Source organism: Gadus morhua, chromosome 12 (genome assembly GCF_902167405.1).
Source record: "Gadus morhua chromosome 12, gadMor3.0, whole genome shotgun sequence".
NCBI classification, from domain to species: domain Eukaryota; kingdom Metazoa; phylum Chordata; class Actinopteri; order Gadiformes; family Gadidae; genus Gadus; species Gadus morhua.
Genome location: NC_044059.1, coordinates 1,090,627 through 1,103,485, shown reverse-complemented (window position 1 = coordinate 1,103,485; position 12,859 = coordinate 1,090,627).

The window sequence follows — 12,859 nt, the reverse complement described above, 5'->3', positions numbered from 1 at the left end:
TTAGTTTTTTCTGATTTTGTTTTAAATCGGAATATTCAAAGAACGAACCATACACGGATTGAATCAAAGACGAAATTGTTGTTGTGTTTGAAACTGGCGCCTAACCTGACGCTTGATCATTGTGTGGTGGTTCAACGCGTCAACGCGCCAACGCAGCCAGATGAGTCCATGTCCATGCAAATGAACGGAGCGTTCCCTCTTCGTCATAACTATCAAACCAAACATCCTTCACATTCACCGAGCGAACATTATGAAAGTAAAATGCACATTTCTCGCTAAAAATGTTTCCATAAACGCATTTAATGGCGTAACTATGTTACTATTTCCACCCAGAATAAAGAAAGATGTCGGCCGTATGCTTCTGTCAAAGCTCACTAGCGGAGACGTTTGCAGTGACGTCATGACGTTGCTCACGCCGGCTCCATGGCTGGCTCTGGCCGCTGTGAAACCAACCGGTTCTTAACTGGGGTAAGGCTGGAACCAGTTTGGAACTGGCTCTAGCACCAGCCCGGAACTGGCTCTCGGTTCTTTTTGGTGTGAAAGCGGCATGGGAGAGCTATCCAGCCTTCCCGGCCCGCAGATTTGCAGAGATGTGGTTGAAGCAGGGTCACCACGCTGCTATCGATCCGCCAACAGGAAAGCAAAAAAAAGAGGCTGAAGTGCGTCATCAGAGCGGACTGTTTTCGTAGTCTGACCTATAGTCTACCCGATTAACCCATAAAAAAAAAAAAACGTCTTGACAGCACATTGTGGAATTTCATATTTTCTGTTGAACTGATATCGGGGGAAAAAAAATATATATTTTTTATTTGGCGCATTTAAAAACAATATTAGCTACGAGAAAATATTTCTGCAAATGCAGAAGGTGTAAGGTTTAGATACACAAAGTCACAAGATCAACTGTTTTCATAAGTTTCAACACTGTTGTGTGGTTATTTTTCCTGAATAAAATGTTTCTCAAAATTATCCCCCCCTCTGGTTTTTTCACAAATCGCACCCTGTAGATAGAACACTGTTCTATATATATCTATGGTTAGAAACACGTTTATCCGAGAGCCAACCCAGTCGCCAAAAGCATACGTTGACAGTGTACGTTTTCGTGAACACTGGATTGCGTCGCATTTCAACATAAAATAGCGTGCTAAGCACACACACACACACACACACACACACACACACACACACACACACACACACACACACACACACACACACACACACACACACACACACACACACACACACAATGCATTTCGCTGCTAAAACAACAACTTGGGCTGCTTCTAGGACATTTTGGGTGGATTTTGAACGGTATGTGGGCAGGACGTTTTTTGCAGGCAGGACCTGGCAACCCTGCGCTGTTGCCCGAGGTGCAGAAATGCTCCGGAACAGATCTGGATCCACCATGGCCAAAATAATTGTCATGAATAGCATGAATAGATTCATGCATTATCATTCAACTTATACATGTGTTTTTACAGTATAGAGTGGTGGAGGGATGACGTATGTTGGCCAACCCGGAAGTGAGCGTCGACCTGGGTTTCCATGGTTTCCCTTGACAAAAAGCCAACGGGTTTTTCCATTGGCTCTAAAAACCACGCGGCAAAGGAGCTGCCGTAAATTGTGTTGTTTTTGTCGTAAACTGGGGTCCGACGGTTAAAAAATAGACAGATATTCCGAGGTATCCTTAAAGGTTGGGTAGGTGATTTGCGAAACGCCAGCAGATTTTGAAAATACACAACTCAAATGGTCCTACCCCCCTCTCCTTCAAGGCTGACTCTGACTCCACCCATTCCAAGTACCTGGACGCGCAATCATGCACGAGCGCGAACAGAGATTCGCGAGAGCGAGCCAGGCTAGCGTAGGTTTTCGTTTAACAACATGGCACTACATTCAGCTGTAAGTTGCACCCAGTACCGCGGGAAGTAGGAGTGCTGGGGGTGCTGCAACACCCCCTGTCCGAGGCCCTGTCTTATCACAGAAAACGATCATTTCTAAAAACTCCGGCCAAAGTGGAGATTTCTGAAAACGGCCGGTTATGTGTTGTCGTGTCAACGGGGAGAAACGGGATTTTAGGTTCTGAAGCGTCACATTATGCACCAGGAAATGCTTAACGTCATGTGAGCGCCCGCTGTACCGTATTGGTCCGAATATAAACACAAACCCCATTGTAAGACGACCTATATTTGGAAAAAAGATTTGAAGACCAGATCCGTTTTTATGAATAAATAAATTGTATTCATTGAAATAATATACGAAAATAAAAAGGCATCGAATAAAACACTGCATTGCCACTAAACAGTAGTGCAAATAGGCCGTACTGATGTGTACACCAAAGACTATTCCTGACACTCCTCTGCCCCGCTGTGTTCGCTCTGGCTGTGGTCGCTCCGAACTGTTTCGGCCCGTGGCAAAGCGAGTCATCCTCGCTGCTGTCCAAGGCATTTTGAGACGCAGCATTTATTTAATGCTCATATGACCTAGTGCTGAAGGTTATATGAAAAAGTGTGAGGGTAGCGGTGGTGCGCTAAACTTGTTCTGTGAGCAGCTGGATGTGAACGATCGATTTTCAACTGTCCGCGCATGCACTGGTGTAATTGAACTGCGCTGCTATACATCTTTTTTTATCAATGTAACGAGTTGCGAGTCTAGTGCAGGCTGAGTTTTTTTTTTTCCCAGCACCCCCTGCTGAGAATACGTTCTCGCTGCAATGGTTGGACCAGATGTTATAAACATTAAACGGTCACATAAATCATTACTATTTTTAGAAAATGTATGTTTGTTTCATATAATTGTATTGGAAGTCCTGGTTTTCACTAGGGTTGCCGCGGTGTGGACATTTTCACACCGAGTAATACACTCGTCTCCACACCGGTATTACCGAGTATAAACGGTATAAACTTTGAAACTAGGTCAACCGCCACACAAGCATCGGTTTTTAGACCCTTCTCGTCCTTCAGTTGCCGCCAACGTTCGAAAGCAGCGCCTAGGATTATTCTTGATTTCAGTTTTTCTCTTTCAGCGTTTTTATTATCAATTACTCTCTGAAAAAGAGTTTTCCTTCTCTTTGCTGGTGGTGGTGGTGGTGGTGGGGATGGTGGCGTCTTCTGCCATGGAAATTGTCTTCTACTGCTAGGTCCAAATGTGGATTAACTAGTTCCAGTAGCTACCGCAGGATAACAACAAACAGGAGCTTGCTCTGGGTCACGAGCTCTGGGTCACGAGTACTGCACGAAGGGGTCGCGCGCGGGGCGCGGGGGAGGGGGAGTGCAGTACGACCGTTTGATTGACGTACTTACTGTCCAATGCAACTCGGTGGCAATGGAAATGATTGGCTGGAGTTTTTCGAGCCCTGCCCGTTCCACAGATGATTGACTTGTTTAATTTTCATGTCAGTACTTCTAACTCAGTGGCTGTAAGCGGGTTATGATAAGGATTTCAAGTAATTTTGCAAAAATGGCCAAAAAAAGCAAATCACCTATACAACCTTTAAAAGGCAGCTTGGAAGTTTTTATTTTCTGCGGTTTAGACTTCTTCTATAACCTATTTTTGAAAGCAAAACACCAAGCTCAATGATTTAACGAGGCAGGGTTATTTGAAACAATTTATTAAATATATATTTGTGAGAGGTCATTCCTTCTCCTGAGTTTGCTTCCTATTTATGTCTAGTGTACAACACTGTCCACAAGCATCACCCCCCCCCCTCCCCATATGGATTTGGAGAATTGTTGCCACGTCCCAGTGGTGGAGGTATCATATATATGAAAGAGGGCATTCAATTATACTACAATGATCAATTAGGAGGCCGAAGCCCTAAAGGAAGTAATAATAATAATAATTCATTGAATTTATTTAGCGCTTTTCTAGACACTCAAAGTGAACAGTGGGAGTGTCCTACAGTGAAGGGGGGGGGGGGGGACCTCACTAACAACCACCAGTGTGTAGCACCCACTTGGGTGATGCACGGCAAGTGATGCAATAGGTGACTGAGGGTCAACATTTGAGAACCCCTTTTATCAAAGGGGGTCTCAAAGGACTCATACGCTTCAACCTGAGTGACCCATCACACCCCGGCCATGGCTTCTTCCAACTCCTCCCTTCGGGTAGGAGATACAGGTCCCTTGGGAGCCGGACAAACAGGCTGAGGAATACCTTCTACCCCTGGGCAATTCGTCTGCTTAACTCCTGACCCCCCCCCCCCCCCCCCCCCCCCCCAATGGACAAAAAAAGTATCGATAGTGGTATCGATAAGGACTCGGATCGTTAAGGAGTATCGAAAATGGTATCGATATCAATAAATATTAATGATCCGCATCCCTATAATGACAGAGAGAAACAGATGTAAAGTACAGTATGAGGTAGAAATATATCTCATCATTAATTATGTGCCAATAATAGTTAAAGTTGATGCTCTGAAGGGAAAATGGACAAGGTACAGCAGGAGCTCCTGGAAAGGATACGTTTTTCAAATGATGAAGAAGAAAAGTATATATCCCCTGCTCTTCACCTTTGATTTTCAGGAAGACATGGAGGTCTTCCTTAACATGGCAGCTCAGGAGGATCTTTGATTCAACGCCATGTTCCTGGGTCGCTGGGTGGACACTCATTGACATTGCTGTGTGTGTGTGTGTGTGTGTGTGTGTGTGTGTGTGTGTGTGTGTGTGTGTGTGTGTGTGTGTGTGTGTGTGTGTGTGTGTGTGTGTGTGTGTGTGTGTGTGTGTGTGTTGAGGTTCTGAGTGCGGATATCTGTTGAGTATTCTGAATAAAGTGTTAAAACGTTTACAATGTATTGATTTTCTTTATGACTGTACTTATGCACTTTGGTTACACGCTAAGTTAAAACACAGACTTGAGTTTGCCGTATTTAAAAATGGGCAAATAAGGTGGTCCAGCAGCACAAGGTAAGACAATATTATAGACAATTAGAGCCAGATATTAAATGAATGATGGTTCAGAGTAAGAATTTAGGAATGCAAAAGTGCTAATAACATATAATAAATTATGTTGGAGTGCATTCAAACCTTATGATATTAAGACAACAGAATGTAACATAACTAGACCTAATATAAATATGTCAGAAAAGGTGAAGCTATAAAGGAATTGTTCTAACTATTCCTGTCCACTCATACATAGTTGCTGCATTCAAAATAATTATTATCCTCAATCTCTGATGCCCTTCAGCTTTACAATAGGAGTATCTGTTTGTGTCTTATCAAATATTAAATTGAGATGATTGCAGTACAACACAGAGGGAATTCTGAATAAGAATTCTCGAATAAGGTGTGTGTATTTACCGAAAGAGAAGAGCCATAAACTCCAGCTTAAAGTCAACAGGGAGTGTCAAGTCTTTTAGTCTATCCAAAACCGGAAGCGTTTATCCAATTTTATAACGTAATTTATTACGTTCATTTATGTAAACGCATTACTTAACGACCGTTCATTTATGTAAACACATTACGTAACGCCCGATTTTATTTTATTTTTTCGATTTTTTTTTTCATTTTCCGATTTCCGGTGGATGTTTCTGTGGGTGGATGTCTGCAGCGGAAGTGCGTGTGTGTGGATGTCTGGAGCGTGTGGGTGGATGTCTGCAGCCAGACTCTCTTGGGAATTCTCGTTTGTTCGTTCCCTATTTAGTGCACTATATCATGAACACTATATAGGGAATAGTGAGTGAGTGAATGGGGAACGATTTCGAACACAGCTGTTCCTGAATCCTCAGCCTTCCGAGTTGCACTTCCGGTCTCGGAGTATTGTGGGATGAAATTATTGTCTAGTCATTGTTTATTGTTAGCTACATTAGCCTCTTTAGCAAACCAGCCCGAAAGGAAACAACCCAACTTTACGTTGTATTGCACGCACAGCAAGACCATGCAATGTATACATTTTTGATGGGAATAAATTAGCAATGGAATAATCAAAATCAACATTAAAATGACCTACGTGGTACAAATACAAAAAAAAAGAGAGCGTCATCACTGCTCTCGGTCTACTCTCAGATTTTCGAAAGATGAAGACAAAAAGGGGGCGTGCCTTCGAGAAATGCCGCAAGAAAGCTGGGAGATCTTCGACTTTCGACTCGGAAGTCTGGCGTTGGAGGATTCAGGAACACACCAATATCCAGTGGTGGGCAGAGTAGCTAAAAAATGTACTCAAGTAAAAGTACTGTTACTTTAAGATTAGAATTACTCAAGTAGAAGTAAAAGTACTCGTAAAAATAATTACTCAAGTAAGAGTAAAAAAGTATGCAGTGAAAAGACTACTCAAGTACTCAAGAGTACAAGTACTGAGTTTCTCCGATTTATTTTTTAAATAAACAGAGCAACACAAACGGTACAACATAGACACCAACAAAATATAAAACAGCAATGTTCAAATAAAGATAATGTAAATAACATCCTTTTAAATAAAATAAATAAGGTCTTTAAAAAAAAAAAGTATAACCCTTGAACTAAAACAATAACAAATTAAATCTTTGCAAAATTAAATACATCAACGTGTGTGTGTGTGTGTGTGTGTGTGTGTGTGTGTGTGTGTGTGTGTGTGTGTGTGTGTGTGTGTGTGTGTGTGTGTGTGTGTGTGTGTGTGTGTGTGTGTGTGTGTGTGTGTGTGTGTGTGTGACTCTGTTCGAGCCTGCATGAGAGTTCAATGTTGTCATTAGCTGTAACGTCTTTCTGACCAATCGCAGTTCAAGGCCGACCTGGGCTGTGCCACTTCGGGAGGGGGCGCTCAGTTACTCCTCTAGACAAAACCGAATTGGTTGCGAGTCGACGTTGACCCGGCGCCCCCCGTTAACGGGCCACAGGGAATTTTCCCAACATCTCCCGATTACCACTCTGCGTTGTGCGTGCGTGCGTGCCTGTGTGTGTGTGCAGGCGTTATTCAATTGCCTCTCGGCCGCTTGTACCCGCGATCTCGTCCTTTCGGCCATCTCCCAACCCTCATGACCATAGGTGAGGATAGGAACGAAGATCGACCGGTAGATCGAGAGCTTTGCCTTGCGACTCAGCTCTCTTTTCGTAACAACGGTGCGGTAAAGCGAACGCAATACCGCCCCCGCTGCTCCGATTCTCCGGCCAATATCACGCTCCATAGTACCCTCACTCGCGAACAAGACCCCGAGGTACTTGAACTCCTTCACTTGGGCTAAGGAATATTCACGTGATAGAAATAGATCTCGCATGTAATAAAAGAAAAGATCTAAAAAAACAAAGTAACGACCGTCACGTAGCCAAATGGAACGGCGTAAAAGTACCGTTCTTTCTTCAAATATTTACTCAAGTAAAAGTAAAAGTATGTTGCAATAAAACTACTCCTAAAATTACAATTTATCCAAAAAGTTACTCAAGTATTTGTAACGGAGTAAATGTAGCGCGTTCCTACCCACCTCTGCCAATATCCCTCCTGATGACGTCCACCGACCTTATATTAAAATAAAGTAGGCCCCTCTAATCAAGATGGCTATGGCTCGGCCAATCATGCCCCGAGAACGGCCAGAGATATAGGTCATCTGCCACCCATCTATGACTTAGGTCTGTGCAAATATGACTTAATTATATGAATGTGGTGTTCATTTGTAAGGGTTTTACATTTTCAAGTTGAATATACGTTTTTGGCTTTTTTCAATAACATTCTCATATATTTGCTTAGGGTAATCTTAAACAATGTAAAACCTGTCAATATTTCTGTATTTTGCCACTTCCCTGATGTATTTACCACCTTGACATCATTAGCTACTCTCTCCATCACCTATTTCTCTCTTCCTTGGCATGATAGCATTTCTTTTTTAATGTAATGTTTCAAATATGAATAACCAAATCAATAGTGTAATCAGGGCTCTACAGTGCGCCCATTTCACTCGCATTTGCGAGTGAATATTTCGGCGTGCGAACGAGAAAAACAAAACAGGAGCATGCGTGTGATAACTAACAAGTGACAGCTTTTGGCCACCCGTTTCTACTTAAAATTGTCTGTGATAACTAACAATATGACAGCTTTTGGCCACCCGTTTCTACTTTCACCTTTGATACTGAGAAATTGTGACAATACACGGATATATTAAATGAAGGTGCGCTGCTCTGTAGGCAAACCGCGAAGGAAAAAAGGGTAGCTGCTTCATCTGTTCTTTTTAGAATTGTATGTCTTGATGTTTATTTTATCTAGCCATCTATTCTCTTGTTTTTGGCTATGTGAATGAACGTCTGCGTCGATGCCTCGCAAGTCCAGTGTCGCGAGCGGACGTTGCCATGACATCTAGAAATCATACTGTATTTAATGGGTTATCATTAATATTGATGTGTAGGGGTTGATTATAACTTGTGACGTGAATAATACTGTTTAGACCACGGTCTGGGGGAATACTCGTATTCTGATTGGCTGCAGTGCGTGCATTAACTCCTGATATAGCCCTACAGACACCTGCTTAGTAGTTCCAGTCAGTGTTTAGATTCTCTGCCCGAGCCCGAGCCCGACGCGGGCCGGGTCGGGCCGATATTTCCCACCACTATACTCGGGCCGGGCCTTTGATCGAGCGTTTTTATTTTTATTTTATCATTCGTTTATTGGCCTAATCTGAGGAGAAATCTATGCCATAAACAGATATATTATAGGCCTTTATTACACGGGTCGTCTCACTGCCGTGGAACGCTCCGTTCACTTGCATGGGTAGTAGTCCGGTGACTTGTCTACCCCAGCGTCTTCCGTTGCTAAGCGACGTCACCGTCTTTGCGGAAAAATTATTTCTCTGCTGATCAACACTACGAATGGCCAAAAGACTTGTATCCCCCCCCCCTTGAATAAATACTATGGCAGAATTATTATTATTATTATTATTCTCATTCAACTTGAACATGTGTTTTTACAGTAGAGTGGCGGAGGGATGACGTATGTTGGCCAACCCGGAAGTGAGCGTTGCCCTGGATTCCCTCGACAAAAAGCCAACGGGTTTTGCCATTGGATTTTGGAATATTGCAGAAAAATTTGCATCTTTGAAGCACCTCCTCAAAAACTGAAAATAAATAAATAAATAAAAATATCCGTGCTCCAAAGAACGAAATGTAAACCAATGCATTCTGAATGGGAGTGTTTCTCAGATTTTTCCATGCTACACAGAACGAAATGTAAACCCATGCAAATAAAGACTTCATGTTCATAATAAATTAATATAATTAATCTCCTGAGTGTGTAGGGTGGCATTCTATTTTTTTCAACGGGGCTGCATCCAGTCACTTGACCGTCATGGTTGCTATGGTGGTTGCTATCGACCGCCCCCTCTAATACTTACATGGTTCTAAAAACCACGCGGCAAAGGAGCTGCCGTCAATTGTGTTGTTTTTGTCGTAAACTAGGGTCCGATGGTTAGAAAATAGACAGATATTCCAAGGTATTCTTAAAAGGCAGCTTGGATGTTTTTATTTTCTGCAGTTTAGACTTCTTCTATAACCTATTTCTGAAAGCAAAACACCAAGCTCATTGATTTAAGGAGGCAGGGTTATTTGAAACAATTTATTCAATAAATATTTATGAGGTCATTCCTTCTCCTATATGTCTAGTGTACAACCCTACTGTCCACAAGCATCACCCCCCCCTCCCCATATGGATTTGGAGAATTGTTGCCACGTCCCAGTGGTGGAGGTATCATATATATGAAAGAGGGCATTCAATTATACTACAATGATCAATTAGGAGGCCGAAGCCCTAAATGAAGTGATGCAATAGGTGACTGGGTCGACAACATTTAAGTAAGCTGTACCTTGGGGTCTCTTATATATCAAAGGGGGTCTCAAAGGACGCATTTACGCTTCAACCTGTGGCTCCAGCCATACAGGAAATGACTCAGAAAGTGCTCCATCTCGTTGCACCTCACCCAGTGGCTCGCTTGCAAGATTTTGGCCTCCTCCCGTTTTAACTTTTGTCTGTCCTACCGACCAGGGTCCAAGAATGGTAAACCGAATACCCTGTCTTGTCAGTTCCCAGATTCGGATCCTGCTCCTGCACCTAAAATAAGATAAGATAATTTTTATCCCCCTTTATTAATCCCCCTTGGGAGAAATTCACAGGTGACCAGCAGTACAGTGGGAAAGGAGAAGTGCGAAAAACAGTATATATACAATAAATTTACTAATTAAAAAAAAAATTATAGTACAAAACTATTCGAATGAGATAAAATAAAGATAAGATAAAATAAACATACTATATACATGTAATTGTCCGTTTGTAGGTGACTTGTGTGTTAAGTAAATAAATAAATATGATGAAATATGAGGTATAATATAAATATAAGTATAAATATAAATGTGCCAAATGTGCAGGGTCCCTGAAGTAATGGAAAATTAATTGAATAAATAACAAATAACAAGCACCGTCCTGTCTCCACAGTGCCTCATAGGAGCTGCTAGATGGGATATTGAGACCATTGTCCGCACAGCCCTGTCCGGTGAGTCCGGCCCCAGTGCTTGCCCTCCTAACTGTCTTTTTGTACCACAATCCGTCCGCCCCCAGGTCCTGCAATGGGGTCACTCATCCAAGCTGGCCTGTCACCCGGGTGTCAGACGTACCACTGCGTTAATCAAGCAACGCTTCTGGTGGCCTGCTATGGAGCGGAGTGTGCGTGAGTTTGTTGAGGCCTGTTCTGTATTTGCCCGGAATATACCATCAAACCAACCACCTGCCGGCTTACTGCAATCTCTACCAGTACCCAGGAGACCCTGGTCCCACATTGTCCTGGACTTTGTCACTGGTTTGCCACCTTCTCACGGTAACACAACAATCCTCACTATTGTTGACCGTTTTCCAAATCCGTGCACTTGGTCCCCTTACCCAAGTTACCCTCTGCCAAAGAGACCACGGACTTACTCGTGCAGCATGTCTTTAGGCTACACGGGCTCCCAGTGGATGTGGTCTCAGACAGAGGTCCCCACTTAACCTCTAATTTTTGGCGTGCTTTTTGCAACCTTCTCGGTGCTAAAGTTAGTCTTTCCTCAGATTTTCATCCTAAGTCAAATGGCCAGTCGGAGCAAGCCAACCAGCAGATGGAGACAGCGTTGCGGTGCCTGACGTCACAGGACCCTACAGCCTGGAGCCTTCAGCTGACATGGGTGGAGTACTCCATGAACTCCTTGCCATCTGCTTCAACTGGTCTATCACCGTTCCAGTGCTGCCTCGGCTACCAACCTCCATTGTTCCCGGCCTAGGAGGAGGAGGTTGGGGTTCCCTCAGCACAGACATTCATCCGACGCTGTCGCAGAACGTGGAGGCGGACCCGGGCCGCCATTCTTCGCTCACAGAACAGAACGAAGAGTCAGGCAGACCGTCGCCGCATCAGGGCCCCCCACTACACCCAGGGGCAGCGGGTATGGCTTTCCACGTGTGACCTTCCTCTAAAGGTTACTTCCCCTAAATTGAATCCATGCTTCATCGGCTCCTACACCATCTCCAGGGTTGTCAATCCCTCTGCGGTTCGCTTGAACCTCCATCCTGCCCTCCGCCGCATCCACCCCACCTTCCATGTGTCCCGTGTCAAGCCCTTCCGGTGTAGGCGTCTGGGTCCCAACCCCGACCCCAAACCCCCACCACCCCCCAGACTCGTTGATGGGTCTGAGGTTTACACAGTAAAGTATATAAAGTATTTAAACACTGCCCTTTCTGTTCACTGTTTGGGAATAAATCCTTTTGATCTGCAATTGATTCCCATTCTGAGTCGTGACAGGAGCGGTCAACAGCATTGAGAAGAGCCGTGTTATTTTCTATGTCCCGACGACTATTCAACTATTCGATGATCGTTGCCTATCTCTACTCGATTCTCAATAAATACACAAATTGGTAACTCAATGAATCCAAAGTTTTGTTATGAAGATGGAATATCGTGTAAATTTGAATCATCCCTTTTGTCCACCAGCTGTCTTTCATTATATACCAAGACGGAGAAGAAAAATACTATTATGATGGCATGTGATGTTGTGGGGGAGCTCCAACTACTATTTCCACATGCTATTAAAGAGAGGGAGATTTTAAGAACTACCTCTCCTTCCTCTTGATGAGCTTTAACACTAAAAGCCAACCCATGGGAACCCCTTACCCTATCCCTAGAACCAAAAACCAAACCCTAGAACACAGCCCATACAAAACCTTTACCGTAAATCCTTAAACCAAACCATTAGGAAGCCTAACGCTAATATGAAACCCGACAACTAAATCCGTAACCATAATAAGAAATCCTTGCACTATACCCAACTCTAAAACCAGAAACTTTACCATAATACGAAACCCAACCCATAGGAACCTCTACCCTCAGACCCTACTAGTAAACCCTCACTCCAACTCCAAAAAATAGAACAAAAAATCCTGACACTAAGGCCCCGTCCATGGGACGCTGGAGGTTTTTAGAAACAAAGGATATTGGCCCAAAATGAATAAACCCTGAGGCATGACCCTAATAGGAAACTGTGCAGTGTGTGTGGGTGATGGCTGGTTTAAGCAGCCTCACCTGACCCAAATGAGTTATGGAGGAGCCCAATAAAAGGCACCTTTTATTGGGCTCAGGTGGCATGTAGCATGACATTATTACAGAAACCCCTACCCTACTACCAAACTTTAGAACTATTAATTGTGCAAAATATCACTGGGTATGTATAATATTATTACGACAGAAAGCCCAAGCCCTGACCTCAGTCAGGAGGATGAAAGTGCAAGAGGTAAGTGAGATTTATAGTGATACACGTATGTGGAATGTATGCAGATTTGATGGAAATATTTGTTCCCTCTTTCATATGACCATTTCAGACAGTAGAAGCTAGTGTAGAAGATAATTCATAATTTAGTGTAATTTTCAATAACCATAACAGCACAAATAGTGCCATGC